Genomic DNA, 17,873 nt, shown 5'->3' on the forward strand with positions numbered 1-17,873 from the left:
AAAAACCCAAGCGTATCGCTTGCGGCAGCGTTGGAAACCTTGGCCGAGTCGTTTCATCGCTCGCACCTATTATTCCGCATCATGCTGGCAGTGGGTTCAATGCGGTGGTGATTTTTCTTCTTAACGCCACGTTGGACTGAGCTCGACAGTCTTCCACTAGATGGCCGAAACACAAGAGTCATGATTTGGTTTCAAATTTGTTTCTTTCAGGAGGGCTCTTGAAATATTTTTGCTTCCTAAAACGTAAGTATGGGTTGCTTATTTGTTAAGTCATTGCTTTTATCATATTGTATTCCTTGGAGAATATAGCAACAAGCATGTGCATGTTTTTGTGTTACGTTAAAAAAGATGTATATACTATCGTGAGTTGTAGCATGGACATACTCAGGAATTCTCGACATCGCACCTACACCACCACCAAATTTTCACCTTCACCAAACCTTCATCACCTTCACCAAATTTTAGACAATTTTATTTCTATGTAATAGGCGAGTATCAACAAGTTTCAACTGTCTGAGACAAAAGAGTAGTCTTTTTTAACAACGTATGCATTTACGACACTTAGCCGGAAGATTGGTCGTGCGTCAGAGCAGTGTTCTGGTCGGAGATGGGCGGTTATGTCACACGAAAGGAGCAAATGGTCTTGCGCCATCTCAGCATAGGACACACAGACTTGAAGAAGCGCGAAATTTAAACCATAAAGCGGTTTATTACAGCCGGAGTGTTCAACGGTTATGGCTGAGCGAGTGTCATTCAGTCTGTTTGCATGCGCGTGTTTTTGCGAGGCAGCAGGGAAAAAGAGGGAGTGTATATCCGTGTACATGCCTTGAGCGTGCGTGCGTGTGTACTTGCATTAGCGTGTGCGCACGTGTTTGTGTCTCCGTATTTGAATCTGCGTGCACACGAGTGCGTGTATGCGTGTGCGAGCATACGCGCGTTTGTGTGTGCTTGCAGTTCCGTGGGCCTGCGTGCGTACCTTTTTGTGCGTGTGCGCACGCATGGACGCGTATAAATGTGAATGCGGGCGAATATATACCGTATCTCTGTGTGCGTGCGTGCGTATGTGTGCGTGCGGGCGTGCGTGTGTGTGGATGTGTATGGGGGCGTGCGTGTGTGTGCAAGCATGTGCGTGTGTGTGTGCGTGTATGCGTGTGTGCGAGCGTGCGTGCGCGCGTGTGTGAGAGAGAGAGAGCACTTCCCCGCTTACGCCTACTATCCGGAAAAATGGGATACAGAGTTCAAATCCATATTTAAATCTACGAGACAAGAACGAATGACTTTTCATTTATAGCACTATTTCTTTCTTAAAGTGATATCAACGCAAAATAAACGCCTGAGACGTCAATATCACCGCCCCATATTTCATCACGATGACACCATTGATGGCACCGTCACCATCGGCACGGCTTCCTGAGCTGTTCACCTTCGTTATCTTCCATCCCACGGCGGCAGCTCATTGGCTTCAAGCCAGCGACGCGCTAAACCTGCACCATCATTGCGTCATGCGTCGCTTCTACGACAAAGCAAGCTTTCGGCGGCACACATTCGCTGCTATATTGATACTAAAACCGTGAACTCTTTGTCTTCGAATAAACAGCTTTAATAAAGATCGAAAGCGGACTGGCCACCAGTAACACGCTCACGGAGCCCCACTTTTGACGTCATAAAAGGGTACGTGCGCTCACTCTTTTTCTGCGTCAGTTGCGCTTTCCGAGGCCGTTTAATTGGAAAATATTTGCTCGCATAGCTCTTACAGAAGCATGTTTAATCAAAACGTCTTCGCTCGGCAAGATGATCTCGAGGACAGGCTCCAACCTACTCATTTTCTTTAGCCATTTAAAATCAATACTTGAAAATATAATTAACGTAGCTTCGATAATTACGCACACATCTCAACTTACTCCGTATTTAGAGGTTACCAATATTAACTTAAATGATAAAATGATCTCACTAAAACTTACATTGGTTAGTATTTTTATTTGGTGCAGTTAAAACAAGCCTACATATTGACAGCGCAATAGGCTTGTAATGAAGCAAGTGTGAAAGCATGGAAAGGTTTTCTTGGCGCGAATCAAGTTCATGAGTTTATAAACCCACGTGCACAGCCATCCACTTCTGCCTTTACAATGTATTCTCCTACATTATAAAAGAAGCTCCTCAGCGCTACGGTACATCACACAAGGTGTGCGAGAACATTGTGTGCGCTCCCGATTACATTTCTGAGCGTTGCTGGCATCAGGCTGCATTTCCTGGCGTCAATAGGAATAAAAAGACGGGAGCCGCTTAAGCTTTGCCTTTAAATGTGGAACGCCCCCGATAGCATTCAAAGGTCCCCGGCTGCTTCTCACGCTTCCCGCCAACTGCAGCTTATGTAACTCTAATGTTTGCCGGGAAACGCTGGCGGCGAACGCTATGCACAAAGGTGAGTGTACTGGTAGAAATGCGGCCTCTTACGTGGACCGATCCCGGAGGTAGTGCACAGCCGCGCCAATGAAATTCCATACTTTTCAGGTTTCTGACGTTGTTTCGCACATTTATTATTTCAGTTTTAGAAGGTTTAACATAAAAGGTATGCGCTATCGGTATTTTGTTTCATGGCGTTTGTTTGTGGGCTGTCAGCCTCAAAATTCCATGAACTAAATTTGTCAAGACTGTAAGACAAGGTATGAGCAATTTCAGTGATGGAATGTTGTGGCAACGTAACACGCATATACCGCATGTCATGTAGCAAGGCATGGCATATGCATATGCCTAAATTTGTGAGGAAATGTTTCCTCGCTTACAACACCGCCGATGCCAACACCAGATTTTCAGACACGGGGCACTTAACGCTTTAGCGTTGAAACAGCTACCAGGGGGAAGGAATTGGATGTATTCTTCACTGCTTTGGAACAGATGGAGCAGCGCGGACATGTACAGGCGCCTACAAAAGTGGTATACTCCACGCAGCGGGAGCCGGAGCAGCGGCACACTGCATCGCGACGCCATCTACAGGCGGCATCTGGGATCGAGACAGCCAATGGGCGCCCTTTATTATCGGTAGACATAATCCCAGACGCTGCCTGTAGATGGCGTTGCGATGCAGTTTGCCGTTGCTCCGGCTCCCGCTGCATGGACTGTACCACATTTGTCGGCGCCTGTACGTTAGAATGAAAAGTACGAATGTATTAGGACGAGTGTTCGCGGCATATATTTTGGATGCCTAATGCTCAGACCTAAAAAACTAAATACCGTAATTTTGTGACAGTTATTGCTGACGTATGTAATGTTGCGTGAAATATGAGCTCCGACACAGAACCCATGATGGAACTGGCCCCTACACTAAGACTACAGGGCATTGACACGCGACATAGTGGTTTAATAAATACCAGTAATCTGAAAGTGTTAAACTCTGGAACTTTTGGTATGTCTGCGCTGCCCTGCAGTCTTGGAGGGCCCTTTTTCCACGCGCATTATATTTCAGCTAATATTTGAAGAAACAGTATCCCATTTTTTACGGGTAAGCTTCCTTTAGCGTCTCCACCACCAATGTTCCAAAGTTATTGCTTAGCTCAAGACGCGCCTGCATGTATTTCAAGTATCCAGAATGTCGCCACGGGTTCAGTAGCGAAAGATTCTAATCAGATTTCGCGCGTCAAGCGAATACTGGCGTCTCTATTCTCGATCACATTCAGCGCCCGCGGTTGCGCTGCAAAGTACGGCCATTTAAATCTGATGACCCGATGCCTTGATTCGTAGATGAGATTCAGAGGAAGTCCTATTTTGCGAGCAGCCATCGTTGTGCTTTGAGTGTTTTCTTTCCCAGCGCAAGCTAGCCTTTTTATTGAGTTATATACGTGACTCACTCTTTTGGAACTGCCTTGTTCTCCACGTCACTACAACTTGACAGTACAGACGTGCTACATCTTCATTTAGTGAATACTGGGAAATGAACTAGGATTTTTGTTGCGTGTGCGCACTGTAAAAAATTTCCGTAATTATACGGAGGATTTCCGTCATTATACGGAGAACTGCAGTGTAAAAATACGGAAACTATGTCATATTTCAAAAATACGGCAAAATCTGCCGTTAATATACGGAAAGTGCTCTCCGTTTTCAGCTTTACGGACATTTTCACTGTAATCATATGTACGGCTATACACTGTTTTGGACGAAACAGACAGAATTCCGTATTTTTGTTATGCGAACATCCCTATTATTGTGAGAAAACTTAAGCTGTCTGAATGAGCGCTCGTACTCGTAAAGTTTCAGCCAACAATATTTTATTGAACACGCAAACTGTACGCATTATGAAGATGCGTACAAAATGTGAGAGCTAGCTTTCTACCAAAAGCTGCAATAACAGATCGTATAAATATATATACGCATCTTCTATTGCGGTCGCAGTTTGCCGCGCATATGGGCCTCGCTGATCATATGCGCAAATATATGCGTGTTCTCGCAATGTTCTCAAATTAAGCGCTTTGTAGTTAATAGTTGTAGTTTAAGTGAACGAAGAGCCGTGGACATACGTGCATACGTAAACAAGCTTGCAGCATTGAGGTGCTGGTGCACTGGGAATGACATTGGTGCTCTGTATACGCCAAAAATTGTGTGCACTCTAAATCAGTACCGAAACGCAGGGAGTGGTATAATGACCGTAACGGCATTTACATTTTGCAACAAATGGTCTCGAAGGGGGCTGGCGGCCTATAGATCCAAGTACAACGGTCGGATGAAATTTTCGAATGCGGCAAGCAATTAACCCAAGTGTCAAAGGGCATTGCTGAACTGCAATGTAGTTGGTTTAACTCATTCCCCTAATATTTACAAAATATCTCATCTCTGACAATAACTGCCCATTCATTGAGACAAATCGATTACGCATAATCTTCACTGTTCATGTGTTAATTCTTGCGATAAGATGTAATCGCAAACATTTGGCGCTTCATCTTGAACCAAGACTGGTAAGCGCGCTCGTTCTTGTACGGTAGAATAAAGAACGCGAACATGCACCGACATGTGTGCAAACTACTGGAAGGTGACTGAAGATGAAGGACCTATTACCGTGCTAGTACTGTGTGTACTGTCAAAAAGAAGAAAAAAATAATACGGAAAGAAAGAATGCCTAGTGCCGAGATGTAACGATTCAAGCTTTATTTCTTTTTGACCTAGAATGCAACACCATTAGTTCCATGTGCTTTATATATGGGTAATGTTATGACACAACTCATTATTTACCCGTTCATTACATGCACCAACCAGCCCAAATTATCGCTATACTAGAGATTATGGACGCATCGCAGTGCATTGCTTTGCACTTCATTGCAGCACAGGGGTTAGCTATCCCCAGTAGCGAACGCTTTGGTTGACCTCCCTGCCTTTCTGCTTCTTGCATTTTCTCTCCCTTTGTATAAAACGCACTAACTTGTGGGAGAGAAAGTGTTCTCCTCTTTTAGAATTCAATTAATTGTCAAGCAATTATATTGCAGTTCCAGTAACTGTATCGACCGGGTCCCGGTCGAAGAAACCAACAGCAGGCGTTTCAAGACAACAGTGAACTGTTATGTTTATTGCGCTGGGCATTTTGTACCAGAGCGACGGAAAGGGGGTAGTGGAAATAGAGGGCAAGGAAAGGCACGTGTCGTTCCAGCGTGCCAAGATAGCTTGTGCTCGTTGAACTGATACGATACAGTAACTAGAGCACAAATGCGAAAACGAAACCGATTCTGTTATCCGCGCTCACAGAGTGCGGCACCAGGGGGCCGCGCGCGCTGCGCGTCCGTTAGGAGTGGTAGACGGAGCTGCACATGTGTAGTCAGCCGGAATTTTTCGTGTCGTGTTGTAAAAGTTGTTAATTTGCCGTAAATATCTCTTGATTTGTACTCAAGAGTGAAGCAAGACTCCAAGGAAGAGAGACTGACGCATCGGGAGCGAAGAACAGAAACAATGGATGGTTACGCTGCTTGGGTCTCGGCACGTTCGAATTGGCAAAGTTCCGAATTTGTCGCTGTGTTTTGTACGCTTGTGCGCTCGTCATTTGCCGTCATCGCGCGGAGATATTTGCGCTGGATGTCTTTCACTTCGTGTACAAAACTCTGCACGCTGCGGCATCGAAGAAGTTGTCCTGTGTTTGGGTGCACGTATGCGCTTGGACACGGATATATCCTGCTTGCCCTCAACGGGTGTTCAACAGTCTACGCGCACTCGTAACTTGCTCATGAGGTAAGCCCATTTTAATCTTATTTGGTTTGCATAACGTAGGTGTTAAAGTGATGTGCGGTAAGCCGGTGTCGCTAACAGAAATATTGTTTCAAAAGACCACTATGCAACTTCTTAGGGCAAAACCGACGCATGAATGGGGAAAGGGATCACCCTATCTTTTCAGATCGATTCCAGTCGTAGCGCGATCGGCTCGATCGCAATTTCCGTGAGGTACTTCTAACCTTTTGCTCACTCGCGTTAAAAGCGTAGAATAAAACTGCGTTCAGTTGCGCACTTGTATTGACGCTTGTATTGGCTTGAGAGCATACTGTATCCGATACAAGAACTTCTGTTAAAATACGGAAATAAACGTTCGAGGCAATAGCAGTCGCTCACTACCTGTGATCGTTACTTTCTTGTTTGGGTGCACGTTTTAATTGTGACCAGAAAAAAAAAAGTTCTTTCCTCTGGCTGCTCTGCTGTGTTTCCTCGGTGCAACTTTTTGCAGTGCAGCAAGACGTGTTGCTTCGAATGATGTCTGGGCAGTCAAGGCATTCGTGTCAGTAAGCAAGCAGTAAACGGGGTATCAGTGCGAAAAAAATTGGACATACAAGAGAAGCGAATGGTATCATCATTGACTTTTATTTTACGAATAATTCAGTTGTATTACTAAAGCGGAGAGTGGATATGCATGAAAGTCAGATTGTATTGATACTCAGCAAAAACAAGGTAACTTATCATTACTAATCAATCCTTTTCTTTTACTGAAAGGCAAGTTGCTGTTGTGCTGGAGCTGAGAAGAGGTCTGCTGCCTGCAATGGGTCCATCTCTCTCAAGTTATCGCAGTATTGTAGCTCTCAAAGTGAGTGGATTTTTTTTTCTCTTAGCTATTTGCCACCTGAATCATGACTGCCACCTGCCACCTGAATCAAGCTGTGTAGGTGATCTTTGTTAGTGACATTGGAGTGCTGGTGGACAAGCACTCCTTTATGATTGCAATGCATATGACAGAGTGTAGCTGTGGCAGTATGCGAAGGTGTTAATCTATTAGCCAAATTAGGTTCTGTGAGGTAATATGTTAATATATTGATGACATTGGATTGTGGTCTAGCAGGCAAAAATGCTAAACAAGGAGAAGTAATTTTAATTTGCACTTGGTAAGATATGCAAGCAATTCAGGCTGTTACACATGAAATGGGACATTTGTAGATGTCTTCTACAGTGCTGCAGTCCTGAATAGCTTCAGAGTTTAGTGATACCACTATAATTTCTCTGTAAAGCATGCAGCACAGTTTAGCATTGGGGGAGGCTGGCATCAACAGGCGTCTACTTACTTACTTAGTTAAATGGGGTTTAATGGCGCAAAAGCGGCTAAGGCTATGCTGCACCAAACATGAGGTGTTTTAAAATCCAGTTAATGAAGGAAAAGGCTTTGTTAATAATCTATATTTTATGTAAAAATCCAGTGTCGTCTAGAAATTTACAAACGTCACGTAATGGGACTAGCGGATCATCACCTAAAATTAGAGCAGGGTGTAAAGGTATGTGTAGTTGATATAATTTGTGCAAAAGTGTTCGTCTGTGTGTTTCAGTCTGCGTACATGTGAGTAATATGTGCATAACTGTTTGTGGCTGTTGACGTTTCTCGCATGTTGGTGTGTCTTCTTTCGTAAGTAAGTAATGGTGTGTGAGGTGTGTGTGCCCAATGCGTAGTCGGCATAAAACTACATTGATGAACCGCTCCTGATGGTAGCATGACTTCCACTCGCCAACTATGGGTTTCGTGAGATGTAGTTTGTTGTCAGCACAGTGGTCCCATTCACATTGCCATTTCGCCGTTAAGGCATTTCTAATCGCGCGGATGCTATCTTTGTATGGAAGTGTTGTGTTTGTTATCTCTTTGTTCGCTGCCCTTGATGCATATCTATCGGCTGCTTCGTTACTCGGTATCCCAACATGACTTGGTACCCAGCAGAAGTGGATTGATCTCCCATATTTGTTAAGTGCGACCATGTTTAGTATGTCCCCTAACAGGGGTTCACACTCAGATTTTAGGTTTAGAGCCTTCAGTGTACTTAAGGAATCAGTGTAAATGTGTTTTTGTGCTTGCCAGTGATAATCTTTTTCACTACAACCCATAAAGCGTAAACTTCAGCAGTGAAAACAGAGGCATGTTTTGGTAGACGAATACTTCTTTCCCAATTTTCTGTTACGGCCCCTACACCCACGTGTTGTTTTGTTTTGGACCCATCAGTGTAGAATTGCATGTGATTTTGATATTGGTCCTGAAGAGCACGGAATTCATGTATAATGTGGTCGTGAGGAGTGTCTCTTTTCCTTAAATGTGTTAATGTCCAGTCGCACAACTGCGTGAAATCGTACCATGGGGCCAACCGTTCTGGTTTCTTGGCAACCTGGAGGACTTCGTGGGGAATTTCATAATCCCGACACTATTGCTCATACTGCAGTACAAGTGGCCTAAACATGTTTGGTTTATTTCTGTAGTGTAAGCGTGAGTTGCACTGTGTGACGATGTTGTAGCATATGTGTTGCGGTGATGACTTGAATTCTGAGTACGTAAGGAAATGTGAGGAATGCTCTGCGCTGCTGTAATGAGGGTTCGTTACATTCAACATATAAACTTTGAATAGGTGACGTCTACTTACTGTGAAGTTCAAATGAGGTGTTACTGTTAGGGTGACTATATATAATTTATGGTTTAATTCTAATCTTGTATGAGGCAGACATAGTTTACCCACTTCGTTAAACAATAGAGATGTAATATCTATGTATGCAAGTATTACCCATTCATTTATGCCATTTGGACAATGGCAGAAATGCATGGGCAATACTTGTGTACATAGACATTACATCACTTTTGTTTAACCAAGTGGTGCCCCTGCATGCTAAATTTTACAGGGCTATTATTAAGTAATGCCAACTTTTGTTGTAACATTAAGGCACCTTTTATATTATTACAGATTACCACCATTGTGTACCATCATAGTGTGATATTTACACTAAATGTATTTGACTTTGCTAAAAAACCCTGCACAGTGGTGCATCATGAAATTTTTTTCTATAGTTTCTGGCCTCAGAATGCGCTTCACGTTATATTCTTGTTTGCAACAAAACTATAATGCAGGTTTCTCTCCTTATATTTTGTGGCACTTCAAGCTGCGGTGAGCTAAACCACTGGGCAGCAATACTGGAATCGCTACTGCGTGTGGAGCTGTCTTCAAACACACACAAGGAATACATAATTGCTTTTTTAGCGCAAAACAATGGACACAAGAAAGACGACAGAACAAGGCGCTACTCTCAACTGACATCACTTTATTGCGTCCCTCCTTTGTAGACAGCAGAATCTAGAAGAACATGCGCTGTGAACACCATGTGCAGGAACCACCAACATCTGATCACAAGAGCACACTCATAGGACAGAATCCAAAAAAAACATATTGAGCACTGTACAAGGTTAAAGAAAGCACACTAATGCACTGTGACCCCAATGACTGTATGAAGAAAGCTTCCGATAACTCTCTGGCGGTGGTATCACGGCTCTTTTTCAAAATCGTAGTATCACGAAACATTGCGAACATAAGCGATCCATACCAACAGGCACAGGTTCCCATTTGGCTCAACATTGTAAAATATGGAAGTGCAAAGCCATGTTTCGTGATACTATGATTTTGAAAAAGTGCTGTGATACCACCGCCCGAGAGTTATCGGAAGCTTTCTTCATACAGTCATAGGGGTCACAGTGCATTAGTGTGCCTTCTTTAACCTTGTGCGGTGCTCAATATGGTTTTTTGGATCCCGTCGCATGAGTGCGCTCTTGTGATCGGTTGTTGGTGGTCCCTGCACATGGTGCTCACTGCACATGCTCTTCTAGACTCTATCTATAAAGGAGTGACGCAATAAAGTGATGTCAGTTGAGAGTAGTGCCTTGTGCTGGTCGTCTTTCTTGTGTCCATTGTTTTGCGCTAAACAAAGTATTTATGGATTCGCACCAACTAGCCTGCCAATGCATTGTGTTGAACGCAAAGAAATGCTGCTTTGCCTTCTTTGACTGTGTTGCAGGCACTTCTGAAGTACTTTCTGTCCAATAACCTTGGTGGCATGGAAGTGCCGTCCACTTCTATGCGTTGCTTTCTGTTTCATTGTGGCATCACATCACATTATATTCATAATGTGTATGTACCTTTTCTTAGAGACCCATATTCCTATCCTTGTGTTATATTTGCTGTCGCATTATTTATGTGCAAATGACCAGTGCTCCAAGTTCCATCTTATCGCAAAGTAAACTACTGGTACCTAAACAGTTCTGTATATCAGAAAACCAAAGCTGAACTGCCGAACACTATCAAGCAGCAGCCTTAGTACAGTGTCAAGTAGTCAGATTTTATTGGTTATGCAGAGGCGCACAGTGTACCTCTTTATTACTTGCTGAACAATTAAGCTGTGTGAAAACTGAGTATTTATGTAGCTTCAACCACATGCTATTGGCCATTGTTCCTGCCCTCAGCAAATGTGGAAGATTATCATGGCATTTCTTTTTCTAACTCTTTTTCCTTATTACAGTGGGATTACTGCATGTGTAAGTAGGAAACGGATCACATAGGCAATCAAAAGCCAACAATGTGTAAACTTGGAACATTGATTGCACAGTTTGATGACCCAGAATAAGTAGAAATACACCATAAATGATTGACGATTAACTTTTACTTGACACAGGGCTAGAGCATACAGTAAGCATACTGTATGCTCTAGCCCTGTGTACGTAATATGCTTACGTACGTAGTACGTAAGCATATTACGTAGTATGCTTACTGTATGAGCATACAGTAAGCATACTGTATGCTCATACGGTGTCACATCAATTTAAATTTTAGTGTAGCTTTACAGTGTACGCTTCTATTGTTGCATTCTGTCAGAGGGATGGTAATGTTTCGCGTGTCTAGCAACTAGACTGTCTATATACAGTAGTAAAAATGTGCGAACTGTATTTTTTAATGATTTGATAGAATGTGTAGAACAATAAAGCCATACAATCAACGCACAGTGATGCGACTTTCTCTGCACATGTTGCAGGTTCAAAAAAGTATGGTGGAAGCTGTTGCCAAGGTTCCGACCAGAAAAGACAGCCAGTATAAAAGGGTCCACACCACTGATCTCTACTACAGGGCATGGACAGCACATCGAGCACCCTCGACTGAAGCCAACCTTGTCCCGGAAGTTGGTGCTTCACAACTTTGCGGCAGCACTTCGTTTGCACGGGTGTGTGGCATTTCTTCCCCTAACATGCCTGCCTGATGTGCCATAAACTACCCAAGCAGTGTTTCGAGGTGTCCAGAATTTTTCCATTGCAGTGTCTACAGTGTAGCTAACATAAGTGGCGTGCAATGGAAACACTGGTAAATGAGAAAAAACTTGATGTAAGAGAACACTATCGTATACGGGTTCAGATTGTCATAAAAGCGCTTACCAGACATGTAGAGACCTCCTAAAATGTGAAAAACCACAAAGAAAAGTTTTTCGGCAGCAATATTATCTGATCGCACGCACTAGTTAGTCCACCATATGCCCTGCTTCCAGGACAAGCGCCTGCATGACACCGCATTTCCACTGGCTTCACCTGCATCCGGTGCGGTGTGCTGCATCCAGCAAAACATTAGAAATCACTGGTGCACAGTGTGTTCTGTCCCCTTTCTGGACGCCTACTGAACACATGGTAAACTCTTTCCAAAGCAAAAAAACAGAGGGAAAGGGCTCTGAACACATTGCATTTTAAAGTGGCTGGTACTGGGTAACGCAAGTACTGTGGCATAGTAGATTTGCACCAGGCAACCTGTGCGCCCAAAAAGGCTGCTGTTTACTTGGAAATGGCCAACGTATTGTGAGCATGTTGAAGTTCTTTTTTTATTCTCATCGCTTATTTAGCTAGTGGAGACAGCTTTCACAACTGGAGAAGAAGCCTTGGAAGCATGAAACACTTCACAAAACCAGCTTCAATATATCGTGTCTGCATCACAATTTCATGGCTGCATGAGTGAACCCTCTGGTTAACATGTAAGAGTGTTCATGATGTTTGCCATGCATTATCCACTTTATTTACAGGTCAACCCTATCTTGAGATTTAAGCTGATGTTGCGTTTAGAGAAATTATGGTCGAGAGCCAGCTTTTGAGAATACAGATTGAGCTCGACAGATTAAACGCCAGAACAAGTCGTTGAGGATTTCAGATGAAGAATCTTCAAAGGCCAGTTCATTTAGTGGTGTTAATATTCTGCTCAAAGTTGTTGACTGTTACGTTCGTATGGTGCCCAAGCATTGCGGTAACAACTTCACTTGGAGTACATAGCAAGGGTGTATTCGACGTAAGCTGCTGGCTTTTTTCTGTGTTTTCAAAAACTGGTTTCTTGTTCAGTTCAAATTTTCAAATTTTGCATTGTTTATTAGGTGTTGTGTTCTGTTTCCTTTTCCTGCAGCTTCTTAGTTAAACATCTGAATAGTGAACACAACTTGACCTTTTGCTTGATTTTCTAGATTACCGCCCTCGATGCAAAACAATTTCACTTCAAAACTGCTTGTACCGTACTGAAAGAATAACTTGAAGCAGCCATAGCCACCAATAACACGCAAGGGATGATTATGAAAATTGTAATATTGTTTTTTGATCTACAGGGTGTCCTAACTATCGTGCACCAAGATTTAGAAATATGTAAATGCGATGTAACTTGACAAAATGAAGGTAATGTTGTTTGCCGTCGCTTGGAGATACTCTGATTATATTTTGCATTCTGCCTAATTACATAATTCTTAATTAGTTAATAAATATCTCAAATAATTAAATGAAATGTGTCAATGAAAAGTTGTAGAGCAATATGAAAGCCTCCTTATACACTTTTTTGTTACTGTTACTCATTGTGTGCTACATAAAAGTTTTTCCAAGGAATAAGCCTGCGAATACACATAAAGTGTCTTGAGTGGCCAGTCATGTGTCAGTTTTGTGGTGCAAAGCCACGAATACACCTTAAATGGGTTCTTTTAAGAAAAAGACTTTGCTCAGAAAATTATCCTTCTTTATGCAGCCTGTGGAGACAAGGTTTCTTAGACATGGCCATGGCCCTCAAGGAAGATGCCGAGGCCACAGGCAGTTCCTCCAGTGACCGTGAAAGGTTCCCCTGGGGCACAAGTCTAATTTGGCACCCCTACCTTTCTCCTGCAGCTTTTCTGTCTACTTAGCTAACCAGGTGGGTCAATGATGGCAAAGGGAAAGAAGAATGAACAGCTTCAAACGTAGAACTTGCTCAAGCTCAACGCATTTTTGGTGTGAAGTTTTTCCCTTATCATTTATCAAAAAACGGGTAATAAGTATATGATATGGTCTTCATAGACACGTCTTTCCCACAGAGAATTAGCAGTAAAAAAAGGCAGCTTATGAAGGCTTGAATATTAGCTAGGATGATGTGGCATAGATAGTATAATGATTATGAATGTTTCTGGTAAAGGTAGTGGTAGTAGAGTGAATAATCAGTTTATATATAGATTAAAAGACATTTCGTTCCAATGCCAGAATTTTAAATCATCCCAAATAATTCTTGTGTTTGATAGTCTATGCGCATTGAGTGACAATGCTTCTTGATGCTTGCTTCTTGCTGACATCATTCTTATGCTGCATAATTCACCTGTTTAAATTCCCTATTTCTCTCGTTCAAGCAACTTTACATTCATCATAACATACCTTGTAGATGAGTTCCAGAAACTTGCTGATGAGATTAGAGGGCGGCGTGCACCCCAGGCTTAGATATGCATTCAAGAGCCTAATATCTTGCAAATGTTAGAAATACTCCTGCTAAGCAAGTTCTTGGTATCATACAAGGTTATTTGCGAGTATGAATTTGCCTAAATTTAGAAAACAGTCAATCTAAAACATGTCAAGCAATATCGCTGGCAGTACACACACATTCCAACGGAACTAAATACAAATAAATATAGCACCAAATGCAGAATCATTGGCATGATGCCATTCTTTCAGTGGAATAAAATCTGTCCTGCGTTGTAAATGTGGAATCCTTTATAATCCAGACTACTAAATGCCTCATGAGGGTTGTGACGTAAAATATGCGTGTATTTATTCCTCGTTTTTTTACTTTAAGACCCGATAATGCTTAAACAGCAGTGAAAGAACTGAGATCACGGTACTTAATACTTTATATTGCTCCAGAAATCCGTTTTTCTGCTGATCGCAGCATTTGACACTACCAATTTTTGACAGAAAATGTGAGACAGAAGGCACATAACACTTAAGGGGGTGCTATTCACTTTGTTTGGGAACAAAACTCATAATGTACATGTTATGGCCCTACGTGTCATTGCCTTTGAACAACAAAAAGGTAGGGGGTTTGCGTTTTGCAAAACTGCATGGAGGTTTTTACTGTGTGCAATTAAAATTAGAAACCTTCACAGCTGATACTAAATGCATTCTCCACAGCTTTAGGTTATACAGGTGCACTACTTTACACAGAACACACTCTTTTACCTCATCACTGCCCACACTCTTAGGCAAAGTTACACCCTTTGGAGTGCCCCTTCTGCCACACAACGATAATCGTCATCTGCCTTGTTGCGTTGCCTTTCTTTAACGCTGCGAGCCCTGTACTTTCCAGTAACGAACGGCATGCGCATTATCAGCATGATAGCATTCCCGAAAGGAAAGTAGCGGGCGTGGCGTTTTAAAGAAAGGAAACACATCAAGGCAGATAATGATTATTGTTGTGTGGCAGAAGGGGCACTCCAAAGGGTGTAACTGCCTAAGAGTGCAGGTGGTGATTCAGATTCTTCAAAGGTGTTTCATTGTATGGGATGGCACATCGCTCTTCACTTATTTGCAGAATATTGCATTCCAATTGTGTCATATCAGATGAATCCATTAGAGAGCTTTAACTTGCCCTAAATTTATTACAGCTCTGTACTGGTAAACTGGCAGCAGCTTGCAGTGCTTGTGGAAAAACAATTGTAACCGCCATATTATATGCAACTGCTAGTGCACAGGCATCGGCAGCAGCAATGGTTAGGGTACACTTGTTTCTTCTGTTCTGGGGTATGCATCCTCCACGAGAAAGTAGTTTTTTTCGTCTTCCTCTTCTACCACATTGGAATGTAAAATGGGGTGTAATTTGTAGGGTATACTCTTGAATAAACTTCATGAGCATTTATTCTTGTCTGTGCCACAGATCATTGTTGCTACCACTATAAAAGCAGTTTACAGCACCCGTAGGGAACAATCTGTAAATCTTTAACGAACAGTAAGGATAATGAATAATCGAATAATTTTTAGTAATTTTCAACAAATTTAGCACTCTTTGCTTTCCACTGTGGTGTTTTTCAAACCGTAATGTTGGCACAAGGTTTGTCTGCAGGATGTCATTTTGTGTGAATGAGTGCACTTGTGCGCATAACACCTCATCGTCAACATTCTGCTGCACAGAATGTCATTAGCTTTCGTATGCATTGGTCACTATCGGCTGCTCCTTTTTTAGTTGGAATGTAGCATTTATGTAAAGCACATTTGATGTTCTAACAAAAAGCATTGTGCCCTGTTATCTTCTAATTCTCCTACTTGATGCCTAGTGCTATAATAGCATGGTTGACACCATGAGAGTGAGTGTGGTGTATAATTGTGTCTGGTGGGGTGGGGGGTGTACATTAACTTAAGCAACTTTTCCAGACGACTTGAATCAATATTGTGGAATGCTGGTTTCTTTTTTTCAATCACTGTTACCAAGTTTCACTTTGGTTGTGGCAACAAGTTTAATGTAGTTCGCTAGCACTCCTGCCAACACATATAATGTGCAGGCATCTGTGTTGAAAAAAAGACCAGCTAATGGTTTGCGAGGAGCTAAGGTTCGTTTAGACCATTAAATTTTGAGCTTACACCGGTGGAAATAACTGGTGAATGAAAGCACACCCAGGAGAACTGACCATAATATTTTCTTTCAATATAATAATGATGAAGCTTTGAACTGCATATCAACTGACTTGTTTAAAAAATGACCCATTTCCTTGTTCAAGTAAGACAAAGGTTCCACAGGAAGACAGAAACTTGAAGCCGTCAACAGCAGCATGAATATAAACAGCGCTCGACGTTTTGCAATCTTGCACCTGGTTATCATATTGTCCATCCCATTTTTTTCCACAGGCTGTTCTTTACTGTTTTATGGTCACACCCAGTTTAATTTTAATGTCCCTATTTTTTAATGTTTCGTTAATATATCTTTTCTTCATCGGCTTTTAACAAAATATATATTCGTAATGTGCCTTCATTTACCATTTACAGTGATCTTAACCAGATGCATCTTGATACAAAATTTATTTTCCTTAATTCTTCGTTTTCCTTTTCCAAAAGTGCAAACTGTTTATCTTGATACCTATTTTGTCTTCTCGGAAGATTAGGTCTACTGGATTAATGACTGCTTACATGTGTACATCATTTTCTGTTTTGGTCACTCCTACTCTTTGCAAGAACTGACAGTAGTGCTCATACCCGCTCCATCACAATCACCACTGCTAAGCACACCCTTCCTTCCTTTATTTTAACACTTTGGCTTCTCTTGACCTATTATATGCACCAGTTTCTTCTCCCCCAATGAGGCTAGGGGCCACTGAGCTATGCACAATCCAAAACAACACAGCCAAGGAAAACATTTGCTACCCTAATGACAAGCACCTATGTCGAAATGTTGGCTATAGCAACATCCCTTGTTCCAACAATGTTGGTCTACTTACATGTTTTTCTAACACAGAAGTTACTGCTTTGTCGTGTTCTGTGATTATACTTTTTTGCCGCTTTCTTTAGGATGGATATTAACGAATACTATTTGTTTCTCCTAACAGCAGCAAGTTTATCCTTGCAAGCATTTTGGGTCAAGAACAACTTTCACCAGGAAGAAGTGCAAGACGAGTGATTGAAGAAAATAAAGTTGCTTCTGTGATCTAAGAACTTGAGGACTGAAATGTTGCACCTTTGTGTATATATGCTATGCAGTGCATTCATATCACAAAGTGCAAAGTGTTTTATCTCTGCAGCCATGTCACTGTGTTGGCAAGACAATTTTCTCAATGGTGACCTGCTGCTTTGTCTATGAGCTGCCTTCATGACATTTGCATTAAAGGCGATGTACTATCGTGGACAAAAGTACCCTGGAAGTGCGAGCGTTGACCAAATTGCATTTCTGTTCAAGACCGCTGAAAACAGTGGGTCACGTATGCACATTCCGAACGCAGATGGTAGCACGGCTGATCCCAGCAAATAGTGCACCATAAAATTCGGTCGACTCTCGCACATCCTGGGCAATTTTGTCCCCGATGGCACATTCTTCGAACAATGGATATGCTCGGGAATACGGGAAGTACCTGTACTTTAACGGATATAGTACAGATTTAGCATACGGAGTCTTTCGTTTTCTGAATACGGCAAGCACCTGTATTTTAACGGTTATAGTACAAATTCAGCATACAGTGTGTTCCGTTTTCTGAATACGAGATGCACCGTACTTTAACGGTTATAGTACAGATTCAGAATACAGAGTCTTCCGTTTTCTAGATACAGAAGCACTCGTACCTTGTATTACGGTCTCTCTTTTACAGTTGTCCGTTCTACGGAAATGACCGTTCTTAATTTACGG

At 42.2% G+C, this 17,873-nt stretch overlaps 1 long non-coding RNA gene across 2 annotated transcripts; it reads left to right on the plus strand.

Moving 5' to 3' along the window:
* The first annotated feature begins 5,762 nt into the window (after positions 1 to 5,762).
* Positions 5,763 to 17,188, plus strand: LOC126522334 (uncharacterized). Of its 2 annotated transcripts, none has more exons than XR_008610477.2 (5): positions 5,763 to 6,204; positions 6,955 to 7,045; positions 11,278 to 11,463; positions 13,278 to 13,439; positions 17,083 to 17,188. It is a non-coding gene; the product is annotated as an uncharacterized lncRNA (long non-coding RNA). The 2 variants fall into 2 exon arrangements; XR_008610478.2 differs by having other exon boundaries at positions 17,086 to 17,188.
* Positions 17,189 to 17,873: the final 685 nt, after the last annotated feature.

Source organism: Dermacentor andersoni, chromosome 6, assembly GCF_023375885.2.
Source record: "Dermacentor andersoni chromosome 6, qqDerAnde1_hic_scaffold, whole genome shotgun sequence".
In the NCBI taxonomy this organism is placed as follows: domain Eukaryota; kingdom Metazoa; phylum Arthropoda; class Arachnida; order Ixodida; family Ixodidae; genus Dermacentor; species Dermacentor andersoni.